A 5,065-nucleotide genomic window follows, 5' to 3' on the forward strand; every position below is an offset into this window, starting at 1 on the left:
CCGCATTGAAAAGCTGCATTCTTAAAGGCACTTCTGAGTAGCCCACTCAAACCAAAAAGCAAACATGAATGAAGGTGTGAATCAAACAGTTTAATGGTACTGTGCCCCTTTTGCTCTCCACAAACTGTGAGAGAATCAGCTGAATGAGGTTGGTTTGGTTTCCAATACCCAGAACCCTTTTGGATTTAGCTCCAACTTGGTAACATAATTAATCAACATCAGAGAGGGTTATGGATCTGAGAGAGAATCTTATTCTGACTAGGACATGACCAGGGAAGGCAGTGTTGGTTTGGTCCACCACTTTGACCCTGACTAAAATATCTTAGAAATACACATATAAGATGGCTTGTCATTACATTTTCTTCAGACATTCATGGTCCCCAGAGGATGTTGACTGACCGATCCCTAGATTGAGCGCAGGCTGTTGTCATTAACCATTCATACATGTAGCTATGTAAAATATTGCACTGTAATTCACGTATGTATTACTGAATGCCCCACATTGAAATGCTGCTGTACAAGACTGTGAAAATCTGCGTATGGATGAGGTCAGGTGATGGAAGGGTTCTAAAAAAACACCAAAACACTTTTAAGCGAGAAGAGCGGAGTTGGTGTCCCAGATGAAGCCAAGGGGAAAACACAAGCTTTTCACCCCAGGAAACTGGGGTGCTTGTGACCCAGAAGTAGTACTTAAGGTGACTGGTATTTTAACACTATCCACCATTTTTTTCTTCTAATCTCAGCCAGTCGTTTTGGTGCCTAAACCTTTCACGTCTTTTCGCATCGATGCATTGCAGTCACCTTTTTTATGTGGCTAAACCTAACGGCCACGGCCGCTCTCACAGCCCTGGCTCACGTTTACCTTTTGTCGGCTAAAAATAACATTAAACTTAACTGTCTACGCTGTGGTGACTGTGCATTCATTGTTAGATGTGTTGCTGAGCATCACCATCAGATCAAATGTATCAATTTTAATTAAACTAGCACTACTGTATATTTAGCATTTGTGCCTAATACTTCCAAATTCCTATGGACAACTGCTGATTTACTTCAGTGATTTTGTTCCCATTGAACTCTGTTTACAAGAACACAAACAATAATGCCTGATGCTTCAGAAACCTAAAACTGAACTAAAATAAATTCCAGTGGATTATCCTCGTCATTTCTTATTTTTTAGACTCCCATAAGACACAAGAATATAAGAGTAGAGCTTTGTTTGGTGAAACGACGGGCAGATTCGAGAGGTTTAGAGGTTTTACCCCCCCCCTGACCCTCACACCGATCTTTGACTTTGATGAACATTGCTTTCACAAAGCCCTAAACACAATGGATCCCCCCCACCCTTGCATGCCCTTGTGAGAGGATATATGTCAGAGCTGTAACATCATACTTCACAGTATCACTTTGACTCTCCACGGGCCACATTCTTCTGTGATGGTAGAGGACGTGTGAATAAATTCACCCATGTGGGGGGGGAGAAGGAAGAGGGGAAGAGTTAAAGAAAAAGGACGAGGAAAAAGAAAAGCAGAGAAAATTGCAAGTCTAAAAGAAAAGAAAAGAAAGAGGAATAGCAGAGTTATGAGAGTGAAGTCCACCAACACAGAGCAGCATCTGGCACGGCTCATCCTTCCCATCATACACATTCCTGTGTGACACGCTCACAAAGCACCATTGTAATGCACTGGTATCTGACTCATATCCTCACTGCTACCAACCCTATAAGCTACGACCACATCCACACCAAGACATGCACATGTTTGGCCCTGAGCCACCTTCATTGTGCAGAGTTATGGGCTGACAGTTTTAATACCACCTGTAAATGATTCTCTACTGTAAAGAGAGGAGGCGTGAACTTCAAAAGATGAGGAGAGAAAGAAAGGAGGCTATATAGGAGGTATAGGAGGTAATATAGCGTTGCTCTAATGTCACGCTGCATATGGTTGAAGGGAACGCAACGTGCTAAGTGTGTGTGTGTGTGTGTGTGTGTGTGTGTGTAGTCTTCATACCTGTCAGTCCTTTACACATCAGACGCTGCAGTCAGAAGCCTCTGGGAGATCAGAATGAGAGCAATTCCAGAAGTGGAACATCGTGGATATAGACTATTAATAATAACAATTTATTCTGTTTATTAGTGGGGAAATTACAATTTACATTTTGCTTTGTTAGTAATCACTACACTAAGGCCTGAAATACACACACACATGCTCAAGACCTATGCACAACATGGAGGGTGTCAGAGTGAGTGGGCTGCGCTAGACAGCCAGCCCTGAGCGTTGGGGGGGGGGGGGTACGGTGCCTTGCTCAAGAGCACCTGGCAGTGCCCAGGAGGTGACTTGGCATCTCTCCAGCTACCAATCGACACTACATACTTTGATCCGTACGGGGATTTGAACCAGCAACCCTTCGGTTCCCAACCCAACTCTCAACTCTCCACAGACTGAGCTACTGCCACCCCCTATTACTTAGTAAACTCAAAACATGGCATGTCCTATTCCACAATGTTAATGCGGTGTGACTTATCAGTCGGAAACCGATTTTTCCAATTATTCCGACACCATATGAATGCAAACTCATGTAAGAGTAGCTCCAGCTGAATTACATTACACAATCCACAAAAAAACGACCTAAGTAAAGGACCTTTAAACTTTACATCAGTGGAGTGAAAGTTATTATCTACGGTATCTCTGGATGGCGTGTTTCGATCATTCTGCAGATGTGGTGATGAATAAAGGCAAATTTCGCTGCTTCTCCCCTTTTTTTTCCTTCTATAAATGTGCATATACAGACTGAGCATAGGCGTCAATTTTCGGTGGGGGCGGATCAGATTTCGTCATGAGTTATTTCTTACGCACCACTTTTTTTTAAAACCTCAAGCTCAATTTAGTCATAAAAATTAAAGTTCATAACACATATAATTCTTGAGCCACAGATGCCAACAAAGCCACAAAACTCTCTATCTCCACAGGGCAGGCACAGTCACAGCTGTTCTGCTGCTGCAGTTTTGGTCAGAATGCCTGATGTAGATTGGATGGATGCATATTGTTGTGAATTGAGAGCAGTCGGCTCATGGTGTGATACATGAACTGGCAGAAGTGTTGTGTTGTGTGTAAATATGGTCAATACGGACATCACAGTTTTGTACACATTTTAAATCATCTACATTAAGCTACAGGACAGCGTCTTTCAAAAGGTGACCTGCACGAAAGAGAAAATAAAAACAAATGGGTCAGCACTTCTGAAAATGCACTTCCGAATGAGTCTCTGTCCCCAGCACATTTCAAACCAAACTGACGCCCATGAAACCAAAGGCCCTATCTTGCACCCGGCATAGCGCAGCGCAAAGCCCTCATTTTAAGACCGACAGAGTTGTCAATTTCCCTGCTCAGTACACACGTTAAAAAATCAAATGCACCTGTGCATGCGCACAGGCATAAAAGCAATGTGCCATGGTACAAATGTGTCTGGCTTTTAAAGGGAATGGGATATGGCACTCTGATTGATTTATTGCATGTTACGTCCAAAACACATCTATGAAGTAATGAAGACACTAAGTACAACCCTTTTGTAAATAGTCAATATCTCTCAATGCAACAGACTTAATGAGGCTGGTTACTTGCATTCATTCTTTATACAGTGCAGCCAGAAAGCACCAGGACTAGGTCTGGGTACCCAATTCAATACTCTTCAGACACTGATTGAATTGCCTCCAAAGTATCGAGTATCAAAAAATACCTTGTCATTCAATACCCAATTTACATAACACGCAAGAAAAATGGGACTCATGTGGTAGGAGATGAAAAATACATTAAGAGATGATGTTGAACATCCATTTTTTTTAATAAATTTATATCAAAAAGTAGTGATTAGAAACTGGTAAGTCAGGATGTTGGTATTGGTACTGGTATTGAATATTTTTAATGATACCCAGCCCTAATCAGGACAGTGATAAAGCATGTTTCTCTGTACTCTCTGTGTGTCTTTATCCTGAACGGGTAACGGGCAACATTTGCCACCATTTGACGTGGATGATATTACCCACAGTTGAGCCCGGACTTTGATCTACAGTCACTGTTTCATTTCAGATCCAGTTTATATGTTATTGCTTATTGAGTTCTAGTCAGGTCGCATCTTAACAAAATCATTCCTACCACAGCCAAAAAATGTTTAACACTTCATTAATGAGTGTTAGATGAGACTCATTGATATTACAACTGCACAAAGTGCAGCTTGCACAATAGGTTTATTTACATCTTTATCAATTCAATCAGGAGGGACATGTTTGCAGATATGCAAATGAGGTTTATTGTACAGCTCAATCAAATGTACAAAGTTTTTGGCGATTACAGTCCATTGCTATATGAATATTTCTTATATCTCAGACCCCCCAGATAGAATCTAGACATCGGTGGTGGTGGCGACGAAGGGCCCAAAGACCAGACCAAAGGAAGCTCCGGACCGGTCAGCTGGAGTAGAGGACTGGAGGCGGAAGGGGGGGGGGGGGGGGGGGGGGGGGTGGAGGGTTGCACTCTTGCCTGCAATGAAAGCTGAATAGCACAGTGAGGAACCGATTTTTAAAAGCAGGGTTGTGACTCTGTGATTGGCCCTTGCAATTTGTGTTTGATTCTGATTGGTTAATTAGGAAGGCGAACACCTCCACCAGCTGATTCCATTTAGGAAGAGAGCATTGATTAAATTGGGTGTTGCTGAAAGAATTTACGCCGAGCTATATTTAAATTAGGAGAGACTAGTTGCATAAATGCAAGTTATATACAGCAAAAAAGTGCGTTTATTAGGATAACAGCTGAATTGATTTAGGAGTGCACTGATTAAAAGTTTGGTCTTCCTGAAAGAATTTACGCTGAGCTACATTACTAGTAGTCTTACATTTATATGCCTAACTTGTTTATATTTTAAATATTTGTTCTTGCATTCTATTCTATCTATTATTTCATGTAAATTTCATTCTGCATATGTGCTGTGTGTCTGATATTTTGCTGCTGTAACACTGCAATTTCCCATTTTGGGATCAATAAAAATCTATCTATCTATCTATCTATCTATCTAT

General features: G+C 41.5%; 1 long non-coding RNA gene across 1 annotated transcript in view; it reads right to left on the reverse strand.

Annotated features, from left to right (window-relative positions):
• The window catches only part of LOC116691075 (uncharacterized), a 27,045-nt gene that overhangs the window by 14,146 nt on the left and 7,834 nt on the right, over positions 1 to 5,065 (reverse strand). The window contains exon 2 of the long non-coding RNA XR_004332418.1: positions 1,754 to 1,763. This is a non-coding gene — a long non-coding RNA (uncharacterized LOC116691075). The remainder of the gene's footprint in view (positions 1 to 1,753; positions 1,764 to 5,065) is intronic.

Source organism: Etheostoma spectabile, chromosome 1, assembly GCF_008692095.1.
Source record: "Etheostoma spectabile isolate EspeVRDwgs_2016 chromosome 1, UIUC_Espe_1.0, whole genome shotgun sequence".
Lineage (NCBI taxonomy): Eukaryota > Metazoa > Chordata > Actinopteri > Perciformes > Percidae > Etheostoma > Etheostoma spectabile.